Source organism: Heliconius melpomene, chromosome 14 (genome assembly GCF_056956725.1).
Source record: "Heliconius melpomene rosina isolate 202511_hmr_F chromosome 14, ASM5695672v1, whole genome shotgun sequence".
Classification (NCBI taxonomy): domain Eukaryota; kingdom Metazoa; phylum Arthropoda; class Insecta; order Lepidoptera; family Nymphalidae; genus Heliconius; species Heliconius melpomene.
In genome coordinates this window covers 1,477,424-1,493,338 of record NC_140402.1, presented here as the reverse complement: position 1 = coordinate 1,493,338, position 15,915 = coordinate 1,477,424, and the positions used below count along the sequence as shown (strand labels likewise).

At 33.6% G+C, this 15,915-nt stretch overlaps 1 protein-coding gene across 5 annotated transcripts in view; it reads right to left on the bottom strand.

Annotated features, from left to right (window-relative positions):
• Positions 1-15,915, bottom strand: part of ITP (ion transport peptide) — a 66,378-nt gene that overhangs the window by 5,492 nt on the left and 44,971 nt on the right. The window lies entirely within an intron of this gene.

The following is a 15,915-nucleotide window of genomic DNA, read 5'->3' as shown; positions in this document are numbered from 1 at the left end:
TTTCTTTGTATGAGCAATAATGTTTTTTATACCTCACCACCCACTTTACAGTCATTACGAGGTTTTATAATAAGGGATAGCGCCACGCTACGGGCGAATATAAATTAGCATCTATTACTGTATCAATGTTCGAGTGATTGGACCGAGCTGGGACCGGCTCGGAACACCCATCACGCCGGCCGATGTAGAGTGGCTTGTGATAGAGGGAGATGTTAGATTAATTTTATTATTATTTTTGTTTTTTTTTGTTTAAGTGAAATTAGGTTTAGTCTTTTAAATTTAAATTTTAAGAAGGAGTTTTGGAAGAAATGGAAAAACTACAAACAATGTTCAAGTTTCCAATATTTTCAGCATGGAATTCAATATAAGTAATGCAGTTTTTTTAAAGAACTTTGGCCCTACTTGATCAACCACACACCACATCGTCCAACTGTAAACGTAATCCCTATTTGGAGTTCCTCTTCTTCACTTCTAACTCTTAACAATAGGTCCTCTCTACCTATTATTTTATATAGGAAAAAGAAAGCTAGATAGTTTTATACATTTAAAAAAAATAAAAATAAAAGAAATTCTTATATCACTGTAAAAAACTTACATAAAGAAAAAATCTAATTACTCTACACGCCAGTGATTAACTAAAGTGGACAGGTACAAGGTGTAAATCCAGATCGCCGATCGCCGAGACCACCTGGCTGCGAGAGGCTGGTATTAAAATAATCTCGTTAACCACCACCACCACCACACTGTAACCGTATTCACCTATTCGCAATAAACAATGTGAATAAACGGCGACGTGTGTGGGAAGATTTCCTGATATTTCAACCTGTTCTAGAGTTCCTTGTGGATAAAATGAAAACCGCCTAAATTTCATTTAAGAATTATATTAGTTTTATAAGTCTTTACATTGTCAATTTAAATATAATTAATATGATTTTCAAAAAGTAACCTATCATTATTTATTACCAATTCTTCCGTTACTGGACTTAGAAAGCTCAAATTTGGCAATTAGGTTAATCTGGCGGTTTGGTTTTGGCAGTTAAGTTAATTCGAATGTGGAAAACGAAAATAGGTAACCATTTTACATCTTAAAGAACACGCAAATAAAGTTGTGGTCAATAAGAACACTATAAAAATATAAAATAAGATTATGTAAGATAATTACTCATTCACTAGAGCAGCATTTACATCATAGATAATTATATTTGTATTAAATAGAAACACATGATTCGTGCGGAACACAACAGCGCTATTATCTGTGGCCGCTGAGATCAAATGGACGCTTTGGTTTGTTTTAGTCGAGCCTTGCGCCGGCGCAGGTTTTACGATGTAATGTCGTCAACAAATGTTATTTGCGATAATTTATATATTTAAATTGTTAAAATTATTGTTAGAAAGTTAACCTTAAATTTAGTATTTAACCGTTAAATAAACCATCTAACATATTATGTTTACTTAAGCTATATCATAGATATATACCTAGTTATATAAGCAACGTCATCGTTAGTCATTGCTGACTCTCCTCTCCTTTGTGATGATTTTTGAAACCGGATGAGATAGTTAAATATATTAGTCTTATTCATAACGGAAGTGTTGAATGTTTCTACATTTTTAAATATGAAGAAGGCGTAATATTGTTTCTGTCAACAAAAATGCAATGTTTTTTTTAAATTGAAAAGCCCTCTCTGTCTCTAGTGCAAAATCTGGTAATTATTTAAAAGTAATAATATTATTATGAGGCCGTCGCGGTGCAGTGCAGTGGTGTAAACATGACGGTTGTGTGTTCGATTCCTACTTAGGGAAATAAATTATTTTCATTTCATTGCTTCAGTAACAAGACAAAGTCCGCTGTTAAATTCCGTTACTAACGCTGAATGTAATAAAATGGAATGTCTAAACACTAAGCTCAACCGAATGCCTAAGTTAAATAAATAAATAATCCTCCATGATAATTTTGTGGTTGACTGTACGGCGGCGCCCGGGGCCTGATTCATATGCTATGGATGATAGAGTTATTACAGTACAGGCGATCTCGTTTCGCGTGAGAACAGACTATAATGAGAGGATCCGTCCCGTCTGTCTGTCTTGTATTTATATATAGTCACTTATTGTTGAGGTATGAACTTATATAGATTTTATATGGCCGTATTGGAAATGGTTTAAATTGTATTTATGTAATATGTATTGATGGATGATTGTTTTGGTTTTACGTTTTGGTAAAAATTGTTATATGTTATTGTAGAATTGGTTTTGGGTTCGATTCCTACTCGACTTAATTTCTTCTGGTAACAAGACTAAGAAGGGCGTTGAGTTCTACAGTGGTAGAACATAACGCAATTTATCGATTTGTCTCTGCTTTGATCACGCTTTATGCGGGATACAGCGTGAATGTAATAGTAAGTGTTAACAAAAAAGTTAAATATATACCTAACCTTTCTAAAAACTTGGTGAGTCATCATACAGGCGTGTCAGTTAAATGTAATTTTCTGCAATGTATTATTTAACAAATATGTTTATTAAACAAAACAACATGTTTGTCGGTATGTAGAAAGCTCTGGAGTATAACGATGTTTACTAGCTGACGTCATTTAATGTATTCTATGCTGTACTTTGAGCCCGTTGTGGCGCAGTCGTTAAATGAGATCCTTATATAGGTTCGATGCCCACTTTCAGGTTTATATTTTCTTTTTCTTTTAATTAAACGCCCTCGTAGAGAAAGCGGGGCGTAGAGTTCTACCACTCAGCACGAAATGGGCGGTGCGTGGGCATAGTGTTTCAACACTAGGTTCTCTTTACTTTCTGTTACTTTATGTCACTGTAGTCGTCATACATGACAAATCGTTTTATTTACCTGTTATTTCAATTCAGGAAGTAATCATTATAATTCTACAATTAATAAAAAGAATAAAATCTTGATCAATAAAGCGAATCAAATAAAAACCGGTACTTATATATTATATAAATAAATATAACCTTTCATTTTATTTACATAGTGGCTATTATGTAGGTATTAAATGTCAGCTTTTTGTAAATTATATGACATTATAATGCAGTAATAATATGTCCAATTGAATATGAATGGTAACAGGATGAAAATCCAATTTGGGGGATATTTATATCATAACTAAAGATTTTCCTGGTCTTGTAAGATAATCGTTTTATTCGAGGCAAAACGGATACAATCCACAAGAGTGTCACATCACTATTTTTTGCCCAAAATTTCATTGTTCCGGCGGAGACATAGATGGTCCCGCTTTTCCCCCTAAAAAAATCTGGCAAGCCTACTGGTAACACAAAAAATTCTCCAAATCCAAGGCTTATGGGTCATAATCAGAAAAAGTGCACATTTTGTGTCTTTTCTTGTCCCGCTACTTTGAATGCGTTTTAAAAATACAATTTTAAAGATAATTTAAATATTTTGCCATTTAAGATAAATTTACTTATTAACTTAAAGATTTTTGTAATATTTTAAATGTATTAAGGCTTTTAATAGTATTTTTTGTTAGTTGCAAAAAACTTTTCAAAATGCTTCCATACAATTTTTCGTGTCCCATTCACCACTTTACTTTTTAAAAATTGGTTTGTTACGAATATTTATGGTTTTATTTGATTTCAGATATGTTTCTATTACTTTACTTTATGCATAATATTAAATAGAACTACTTTTATTGATACATTATTTAATAAATAATATATATTAATTAACTAAATTTGTCCCAAAATATTGTCTTTTTGTTACTCAGGGCTAGTAACGTACAATTAAAATATGAACGCAATTATTTTGGATGGTATTTAATATTAGTTTTTATTGTGGCACCATTATTCTAAAAGTCAATGCTGTCGTAGCTACAACCAGTAGTGTTCTCGCTGCAGTTGAGGGGTTCAAATGTTTTAAAGGGAATGCGTAAAATTACATCTCAGGGTTATAAACGGCTTTTATTTTGGTAAGTATTCTATAATTTGGTTTTCTTGTTTATGTTATTTGCTTCTTTTTACAAAATCTCAAAAAAGAACGTCAGTGCTTGCACATGCAACACGTGGCTTATGAGCAAATATTTAAAAAGGTTAGAATTTCTCAGACTTCATTCTCAATTTCGTTATATTTCGTTACGTAACGAAACTGAGAAAATATGAAGCCTAGTTCACAATTGCGGTACCAATGTTTTCTTATATATGTTTATAATAAAATTTTATCGAACCGGTGCTTGTATATGGAAGATATGTATATAAGAAAAAAAAATTGCTGGCATATGAAAAAAACTATTAGTGACTTTTCATAACGTAAAGTAACCAAAAATAATGATTTTTAAGTTTTTTTGCTTGTTTGCTTGTTTGTCTATGTGTTTGTGCACGCTAATCTCAGAAACAGCTAAACTGATTTAGTTAAAATTTATTTTTATTCTTTCTGAAATTAGTTGTGATTTTGTGATTATTATTTTTTGATATATATTTTTGTATTTTCAGTAAGCGTAAGCTCCTATGTCAAATGCTGAAACAAATGCTTTTTTTTTTAGATATAGAGAACGTCTTAAAAAGACCAATCCTATTAAATATGAAGATATGCGGAATAAACACTTACAAAGAATTAAACTTAATTCCAATGATAACGACTCAAATTTTGATATATTTTAAAGTGAATTTAATTTTATCATTAACTTTGTGATCTCTAACTAGAAATATAACTTTATTACGTTACGAACTAGCATTATTATATTGTTAATATTCTCACTTTGTTATGTTTTCTTCTTACATTTATAATCTGTTAATTCAACGATTGAACCTTTAAAATTTTGATCTGTGTCTCATTAAATAAAAAAAACAATAGTTTTATTCATATAATATCGTTATTTTGTTGTGTATAATGCCTTATGTCATCAGTTTCGTAACAAACTTTATCAGTGTTGTTACTTATCAGTTACGTTACGAATTCGAAAATGTCCACTTTTCTGATTATGACCCTTATACTATTATAATTATTATTGAAAATCTTCATATCAAAACTATGTATTCCATAATTGTATACGTTGTCAGTATTGAGGGTATATTTAAAACTGCACAAGGCGTAGGAAATCGATGATAGAAACCAAACAAGTGATAACAATGCGATTGTGTGAGTTATATGAGTTGTACGTTGCTCTTGTTTCAATCATTACAACTGATTATTCTTGGAAAAATGTTAAAATGTCGTACGTGTAAAATATATTAATTTAATATTGTAATTAATAAAATGGGGAACGTAGTGTCTTTACATTAGGCTCCCTTAGGCTCCAAAGTTTCAACAGTGTAGGCCTAATAGTTTTGGAATGTCTGTCTGTCTGTAGTCAAAGGAATATGGGGGGAACAATGTCGTTCACACGCATCGCTCGCATATAAAACAAAAATACTGACTCTAGACAGCTCGGCAGCCACCCAAGTGAAAATCGAGATAGAGTAATGAAGATGCATATCGCGTTTGCCTCATAAATCTCATTAAAAGGAAATAACAAGAATAAAAAAAAACGTTTTTTAGCTTCACGCTTTCCCTGTATATAGCAGAGATCAGAGTAGACAAAGGGAACCTAGTTAAAATACACCGTTCCACACATAATCATTCCCCTAAGTGGGGATCCGAACCTAAACCCGTCACGTACGCATTTTTATGCTACATATCACAAGAAAACTAATCTTTCCCAATATAGTACGCTAGCAATACAAAATACAATATTATAAAACCAATAGAGCACTACCTTCAAATATCTGAGGCACAAAAAGGGAGGGTAGAATAAAAAAATATTAGCAAATATAGATTAAAAATAAGATCTAACGGGGTAGTAGCAGTGTGCTCCGTTCACACGCACTCCACGCATACCAATGCGCTGTCGCTAGACAGCTCGGCTGCCACCCAAGTAAATTATAGGGTTGCCTATCAATATTATACAATATTTTGCTTAAATCTATAATAATATTGTAAAGCTTATTTGGTAAAGTTCGTTTGGTTGATCTCTTTAAGCTCAGGAACTACTAGTTTGTATTGATTTTTTTTTAAGGGGCAATACACCAGGTAAAAGCTAATTTTATGGGAGTTACTATATATAAATGGTGATATATTTTACGCTTTCCGTTTTAACGATTTATAATTAAATATTTTGAAACGTTTTTAATGGCTTTTCCAATATTAAGGATAAATATTATATAGCATTAATTAATTTTGTGATTTATTGAAAATATACCTATATATAATATTCTTAATTTGTTTAATAATAGCATATACATAAAGAGTCGTCAGACACTTACAGAGGTTTTTCCCCTTATTTCTTCTGAGCCGCGGTAACCCTGTACTGTCTTAGGCTGAAATGCGTACAGCTTCGAGTTTTACTTTTTATAAAAAGTGTACGCGGGCTGTATAAAAGAATGCTGCCCGTAATTACACTCACCTGCGCTTTATCGCAGCACCTAGATACCTTGTTTCTAACATTTAATAATAGGTAGTGGCATTCTATGATAGTTTTTTTAATAATTATTAATCAGCTTTACACTGTATCCCACACAGAGCGTGTATGCAGAGGGTACCTAGTGTTAGGACACTCCGTTCCCCATTTTCTGTCAAATTTTGGAAGCATTGCGTGTTGAATGGCAGAGAATTGAAAATATTAAATATTTTATTTTCTCGAATGAGAATCGAACTCACAACCAGTCGCGTTTACACACACACTGTTATGCCCCTGCGCAACGAATACATTTAGTAAAAGGAAAGATTATACTATATTATAATATAAATATTTTCAATAATTTAGTTTTTTGTCTGTGCCAGATTAAAGAATATATTATAGATTTGTTATCTATGCTTCATAATTATAATAGTAATCATAATAATTTATCACTTAAAATTAGTGGGACAGCAGGAAAATATACAAGAAAATTGTAATTCGCTATATAGCGCGATTTTGCACAGTGAATGACAGTTGCAGCAGTTTACCAGATTATCAATTATAATGCCAGCAAAAACATGGAAAATCCTTATAGAATGACCAGCGTTGCGTGGCCTCCCTTCTCTGGCCAGTGGTTCGAGGAGTACTGGTTACGTGGGTCCATTAAAATTGCCGTCGCTTTTAGACCAAATGGCACCGAACGCCGACAAGATCTTACTACGGCTTTGCGTAAGATTAAATGTTTATTGATAATTTCCATCGATATATGAAACTGTTATTTTATATTCGCATTTCTATTAAAATCTTGTTATACATGTTTATATATTTTAAGTGAATATTAATGTACAGGATGTAGAGTCTTCTTGGCAATAGGACTGTAGGACTGGAGAGAATAAATAGTCCTAATTTCCCCATTTTGGCAAGATGTTCTTTTGATTTTGTTCTCCATAGAGAAGAATGTCTCAACAATCTCTCAATGTCTCATTTAGGAACCTATATTTGAATTTCTGAACAAATTGATAAGCAATTTGAAAGATATGAGCTATTTCATAGTTAGATATGTAATGTACTTCAATGAAAAGACACTAACAATAATAGATCGTAGATTGTCGCATGTAGCTCCCTTGACCCACTTGTTGAAATGTCGAAGAAACCATTAAACCATATACTGTTGATCCTTTTGTCAGCGAATTATTTTTTTTATACCTTGCAATACTAGACTTGTGTATTATCCAGATTAAAAAAATCATTTTATATTATGTATATAGCAGGGTTTGTAGAGAAGAGCTAGTGTTAAGGCAAGTTCAGTCAGTCAGTTCTGCATTCTCCGCCCGGATTCGAGAATTTACGGAGAAATTCAACGCCGCGGTTTGTATTATCAGAGCAGAGAAATGAATTTGTCCGCGAGTAAGAATCGAATACACGAATCGCGATCGATGTTAAAGAACTCAACAAATGTGCTACAAAGATAGTCACTGTGTGAGTTTAAGGAAAATGCGTAATTTTGAAATTTTCCATGGAAAATTAATTACAATTTTTAGCTGTAACTTGTTATTTACGATTAATTTTTAAAATTCTCTTTACTAAAATAATAAAGAGAAGTATAAAACAGATTTTTATTACTAAAAGTTACCTACAACAATAAATAACTAAAGTAATTTTTGCATACGTAGGTAAGTAATGATTTTATAAAATTATATTGGAATCCATGTTTGCAAAATGCCATGACATTTGACATTTATATGAATTGAAATTGAATGTCTATTCTTGTATATTAAGCCATAATGTTTGTATCGACATTTAGATTGCAAATCGATTTCGCGTACGGCTCTATTAAAGCAACTTTAATAATAGGGTTCTGTGTTCAAGATTGTTATTATATATTTTTTAATTTCACACCGTATGTTACTATTAAGGAGTCACAAGGTATGCAGAGGGAACCTAATATTAAGCCAACCTGTTTCACACTTTCCAATCCCCCAGTTCTAGTTTCCCGCACGTAGTAGGTTACGAGGGAAAACCTGGGACCCCCACGTACGCCCCCGTCGTATGTTAAATTAAGGAGTCTTATAACAATTGCTAATTCCTAGATTTATCTACCACAAGTGTCAATCCATATTAATTCCATTCACAAAACAATACGGTCGGAAGCCGCCATATTGTCAACCTTCATCACGACGTCCGAGCATCTGACCTTAGATTTTCGTGACCTATCACTTCCTAGGTTCGCTAAAGTTAGAACTAGATTATCCAATAATTCTCACAAGGCAGAGAAGATTATTCAATGTTTGGCGTTCAAGTATTTATTTTGTTTTCATTTATGTTATGACATAAATTATTATTGTATGCAATACTCCATTAAAATTTAGAATTGGTAGATAACTCAAGCTTCATTATGGTTCCATATAAATGATTTATTTTCATTTCTAAATTAAGATAACCAATGAAAAAGACCAATTAGGTATTATTAGGGAACTTATTCAAAACTTACATAACTTATTTAATATTATTTTAATTAATGAAGTCGAAATTAAAAATACAATCGATATATGCAATTGTATGGGATATATACAATTTGTATCAATTAAGAGTTAGGAGGCCAGCCGCCAGGTCGCACTGTCCAATGAGCGTAATTAGCCACGTGCGGCGAACTGGGTCACAGTTACTAGTTAGATAAGAATGCAGGAAAATCTTGGAAAAATATTAAATTACATAAGTATGAGTAATTTAAGAAACACTTTCTTCAAAGGGAGAGGAAAGAGTTTTTAAGCCTTTTTGCCGTTAGCAACGATATTTTTGGTCTAATTTGGACAGTTTATTGAATAATTAGTAATATGGTAAAACATATTTTTTGTAGCTTCATGTTATGTTCTGCAGGGTAGGTTCTGGGCACCTAGTGTTCTATTGCTCGTTCCTATTAAGACAGTTTCCGCCGAAATCTGGTGACATTGTATGTTAAATGGCTGATAGATGTTTATATTTTTATCAACATACAAGCACCCTCCATTTTGGTTATTTTCAATAGAATATATGAATTTTGTATATATAAAATATTCTAAACGTGCGTACAACGAGCTCAATAAAACATGGCCCTTACTCTGTGTGTGTCACAGTTGTTGAGAAATTAAATGATTGTCATGCCATTCGATCGCAACGCACACGCTCACCTCGAGATTCCTGCCGACTGTGGAGCGTCATTCAAAAACCAGAGCAAAAACTTATAAAGTATGTAACATACTTCATACAAATTGGGGACATTCTTGAAATTTCCAACAGTTCAAACAGTTCATTTGTGTTTTGTGTGACCTTTGATTGTTGGATTGTGAGGTTATTAAAGGTCATTTTATGTACATAATTGAGGACGGTCATGGCCTAGGGGCATCAGCGTGTGACTGTAAACGCGACAAGTTGTAGATTCGATTCCTACTCTAAGTGAAATTAAATTATTTATTTAATTTTCATTTGTTCGCTCTGATGTCGAAAATATCTGAATTTCTGACTTAATATAGCAAAGTTAAAAAATATGATTAGGTATAGCAATGAAGTGTTCAAATTTAAAAGCGAAAAAGTTCACTGAAAATTTCTCTTACTCAATTGATAAATGGTTTCTCACTTAAAAGTAGGTTCATACGATACCAGAAGATAAAAAGTTTTCGATGTCCGATGAAATTTAAGACTAGATAATTGCAAATTTATGCAAAATCTTACAAATTATACATACTAATGTCTCTATCTCTAATTATCATGTTCAGAATATAAGATATTTGATTAAATAACGTGTGACGTTTTCGTTCTATTTTGATTCGTAACTTAACCACCATATTTAATATAACTCCCCATAGTACGTACAAATTATTAACGACTGTAAACACCAGTCATCTTACGGTTTATCTAAATCAATCTTGAAAAAAAAAACTAAAAACACTATAATTTTCTCGTACACATTTCCTTTTTTTAGAACTATAGCTTTCTATTGAGACATTCCCTTATAACTTTCTATTAAGTTACTTGGAAATATAAATAAAATATAAATATAATACCTACATATCGACAGATCATATTTCTCATCTCTAAAGTTCCCATAAAAAAATATTTCATGGAAGCTATGGTTTAATTGGAAAAGTTAAAAATAACTTACTGTGTTTCAAAGTGCAATTGTCTTCATTAGTCTCTTAGTCAGACGTCGTCCCTCAAAATAATTATAGTTCACTCAATTATATTTGAGTAATACTTCTCGTTATGATCTCGATTCTCGTTGATCTGAATGAACTGTATACTATACGTAATGCTTTGTTTGTATTACAATTAAGAAAGTAATATTTTTCTGTATCCTCTCTATCCTGCTATGTGCGGAGGGTAGTCAGAAGGAACCTGGGAACCCAGACTTGTCCGTTCCCCACCTTTCGAAAAATTCTGGAGACAGTGCGTTTTGAGTGGCGGAACTCAATGCCGCGCTTGGCCCGTTTGTTACCAGAGCGAGCAAATGAAAAAAATTAAATACCTTCAGAATTCGGGCGGAAAGTAAAAATTAGTGTCTTCATTCTAGGCTCTCTGCCTTTCCTTCTACATGCGGAATGTGAAGATGAAAAAAAAAGCTATAAATAAGTTTCAAAACTTAAATCTTATGAACGACTTCTGTGTTTACAGATCTACCAGTTCGGAACAGCACCAACTAGTTTTTGTTGCAAAACCTGACGCGTAAATTATAATTAACAACTTATATATGTATTAATTTGCATAAATACGATTAATACTTGTTTCTCGATTGATCCCTACAAGGAGTGTCGTTTGCGTGTAATTACCGTCGTTTGCCACTAAATTTACCTTTTTAAAATGTTTTCTTTAATTTATTGCATATTAATTCCGACTTAAGTATTGGTGTATGCTTTAATTATCTTTTTATTTTCCAAAGCTTGTAGCATAAGTGGTTGTAATATTTAGAAATTACTTCTTTGGCAATACAAGGGGAACCTAGCATTCCTCCATTTCGCAAAGTTTCCGAATATTGCATGCTGAGCAGCGTAACTCAACACCGTGCTTTGCCTCTCTGACCAGAGCGAGGAAATGGAATCAATTCATTCCATCTTCCCAGATGGAACCCAAAAACCGCTGCGTTTACAGTCAAGCTGTGACATTGAGTCACTACGTCCTCAACATAGCATAAATTTGTAATACAATTTAAGTATGAAACATATTGTTTCTTTATATCAATAAATGTTTCAATGTAAAACAACTAATATTCTATACAAACAAATAAACCCTAGAAGAATATTCACCCGGATGCCTCTACAATAGCAGCATAAACAACAAATTCAAGTAAATATATTCGTATCACATAAGTAAAAGACGCAATAATAATATATATTATTACATTTGAATGCGGCACCCGGTGCTGGCCTGGCCTGGACTGGACTGTGGTGACAGCGCCTCGCAGTCTGCGCGCGCGCACACCCACGAGGTAAACTGTTTACGTAACCTTAGGTCACTGACGTAATATTTAAATGTATTGATTTGGATTATTTGTAATAATAGTTCTATAAATATTGTTGGTTTATAATAATGACCGTATAAAACCATATACTCGTATATTTATGTGAATTTAGGTTAATCGATTTATTTTGGTTCATATATCGTAAAAAATATGGAATATATTGATAGAAAAGTAGCAACTCGCAGGTTCTTATCGTATAGCAGAGTAGACAAAGGAATCAGTTCTTATATTATGCCTTGTTTCCGAGACCTTACGTGTTGAGTGGCAGAACTTAACGCCGCGAGGGAAAATGAAAATAATTAAAATATAATGATTCCCTCGATTGCGCATCGAACCCACAACCATCGCGTTTACAATCAAACTCTGTGCCGTTGCGCTACGACGGCATCTAATTATATAAATAAGTAATTTGTATTTTTCAGTTTTTCCCGTTTACGTAATGCGCCATTATGTATATGTTGTAATGCTTTGTTGTTCTAACTGTACTATGCATTGTTGCGCGTGCGTCGAATATAAATATCGATAAATTTGCATATATCATTGTTTTACTATTATTCGGCTGAGTAAGTGAAAAGGAATTTTATACAGGGTGAGTCATATTGAACTTTCCGATTTCAATAAGGTGTGTATTAAAAACAAAGCGACATGCAGTAAAAATTATTTTATTGTTTGAAAGCACATAACATGCAGTTTTAATTTAGTTGGTTTTAAAAATGATATCCTGTAAATGTCTACCTCCATTGACCACACACTACTGAAGCCTTTCCCGGAAGTTGTCCATTACTCGTCGAGTCATATTCAGCGGAATAGCATTGATTTCTTCCCTGATTGCAGCCTTCAGTTCATCGATGGTTCGGGGACGATGCGTGTACACCTTTTCCTTCAGGTAACCCCAGAGAAAGAAATCGCAGGGGGTTAAATCAGGTGATCTCGGCGGCCACCCAACGTCACCTCGCAAAGAAATGAGATGACCGGGAAACATTTGTCGCAGGATTTCCATTGAACGCCTGGATGTATGGGCTGTAGCACCATCTTGTTGGAACCAGATGTTATCGTTGTCATGATTCTGCGTTAATTCCTCCAATTTCGGTTTCAGAAAAGTTTCAAGCATGTCGCAATACCGAGCAGAGGTAACTGTGACGACTTGACCATCTTCTTCAAAAAAATAGGGACCCCACACACCAAACTCTGCAATAGCGCACCACACTGTCACTCGAGGGCTGTGAAGTGGTCGTTCGTGTAGGTTTCGTGGGTTATTCTCAGCCCAGTATCGAAAATTCTGTTTGTTGACAGTTCCGGCGAGGTGAAAATGTGCCTCATCACTGAAGATCAAAACAGCAGTGCGGGGGATCTGCTGAATGTCGCGGCATAAATTTGTTCGTGTGTCTAAGTCTCTAACTGTTAATTCTTGCACTACCTGAATCTTGTATGGGTGAAATTTAAGGTCTCTATGCAGTATTCTGCGGACACTACTGAAAGATAATCCTAGTGAAGCGGCATGTTTCCGAACAGAACGCCGAGGGGATTGTTGAATTGAAGCCCGCACTCTATCCACGTTTTCCGCTGACGTTGACGTCCTAATTCGGCCTTGTGGTCTTGTTTTTAATGCTGATGATGTTGCTCTAAAATTTGATACCCAATTTCTGATTGTTGGTCCAGTGGGAATGGGATCACGTCGACCAATAGCAAAATGTAAACGGAACGCACGCTGTGTTGTGATCACGGAGCCGCCATTTTTAATAAACTCTTCAACTACGAACGCACGATGTTGTCCCGACCAAGCCATTGCTCACACTAAAACTGCATGTCATGGCGCGTCTAATGACACCATCCCCACCCTTCTACTCCTTCCCTTCTTCGTGCAACGTCCTTCCAAAACCGGAAAGTTCAATATGACTCACCCTGTACGATAGTAAAATATCTGGTATGAACTGGTTATAGGACGAGGGCCTATTAAGGTACTGGGTAAAAAGTGTTGGAAAACTGTTCCACCTCGAAGGCAGGAAAGCTCGGAATATTCTAGACCACCTTTCGTTTACATAAACCGCACGTTACGTTCACATTACGACAGGCGGCAAGCCGTTAAACGGTGGGCTTTCGCAAGTTTCATTTTAAACTAAAGATCTATCTAAAGTTGGGAAATTAAAAATATAATTGAATATTTACATAATAACTATCAAAATAAATATTTTTTTAAAAATAGGAACTTGTGTCTTATGTGGAGATAGTAGTTTTTAATGAAATTTTAACGAGCTTAGAAAATAGTTAAAAAAACCGCGGCAAAGCGCGACGTTGCCTTTACCCACTTTCCGCCGCGCTTTCCCTCGTTACTAGAGCAAGGATTACCATTTGAAAATATTAAATATTTTATTCTCCCAAGTAAGAATCGATCTTACAACCGTCATGCTTAAGGTCACATGCTTGTGTCCCTGCACTATGAAGACCTCATTTATTATAGACTAGGCTATATAATATTTAATCAAACAAAAAAGGATGCTAGTAATAATCGATGTCAAAACTTACAAGCGTCATACTTTTATTGTGCGAATTCTTCTCACAAACTATCAATAACATTTGTTTCATACTAATAAATAATTTAAATGTTTACAAGTATTTAATTATGACCGAGGGAACCTTTCGGCCGAATTCTGAAGGCGTCTGAAGAAAAATAAGTAGATCTTCTTTAATTTTTAAAAAAATATTAAAATTTTTGTGAGCTTTAAAAGAAACTAATCTATATCAGCAGAAACAATGTACAAAAATAGCTCACTCCTAAACTATAATACATACTCGTAAGTATGTAAGTAGCATCCACTCTCACGCATCAGTATTAATCGCAAACGTCCGGACAGATACGGATTGAAAAATAAAATAAATACGCAAACGGCGCTTGGCGGCAGCCTTTCATTTAAAAAAATATAAATGAAATTAGTTATTATTTATAAGGAAATAAGGTTCTGAATCGCGTGTTATTTGGCGTGGTGGGTGTAAATACATGTTGGGCTAAAATAACCAGACCAGACTGGTCGGGTCTAGTGGCGTTGAACCGCACAGGTGGGCCTTGGATTACGAGAGATATATAATAATACCCTTTTGTAGAGTTAGCCATAGGTGGGCTAATATAGAAATGGCTAATAATTTTACAATTACAGCACGCAATATTTTCATAATTTGAAATGTCGAAATTTCTATGGAGACAAAAAAAATGGATGTTATTTTGTGTTATATAACGTCAACTTTGTATTATTAAATGAATTAATTTAGGAAATAACTAATATGAGATCTAACAAAGGAACTGAATAACCTCGCTAAAACATAATCCTCCTTTAGGCTTCGTCGCAGTCGGGTAAAAAGAAATTGAAATAAATATTTGTATAAACAGTACTAGCTAGTAGGTAATATTTTTAAATAAAATATGTAAGAATGTCCCTTTATACCGTCAACGTAATTGCACTTAATGTGTCGCAAACCGGAAACAGACAAGACTAGAGGAAGCGGATGCCAACAATTCTTACAGGCATTATGTAAATGGTAAATAATTAATGCCACGTTCCGAGAATACACGTAAAATATAATAATCTGTGACAATTAAAGTTCATAGTTATTATAAATTTATTAAAATTAAACTGAATTTTTAAGTATAATTTGTGAACAGCACTTAACAGGCAATGTCTTAAAAATTGTTTTCTATTCTGTTCTTCGGAGGGTCTTATCACTCGAGGTTCCTTTGACTACCCTAATATGCGCACAAGTTGATTTTTTTTGTATATTTAATAACTTTTAACATATTTTTTTGTTAAAAGTTACTTTTATTTATTTAAATTGTCCTCAATGATTTTATAAGTCGATAGAAAAAGTATGAAGAGACTAACCTGATAATATTTACCGATAACTTTTAAGCTATACTTATTACCTTTCAAAACAAGCGAATTAAATAAATTGAACGAGAACTGTCTTTATCTTATAATAGGTACATTATGAATGACTTCGGTTACGGCACACTTTAGAGGAAACCGCAAA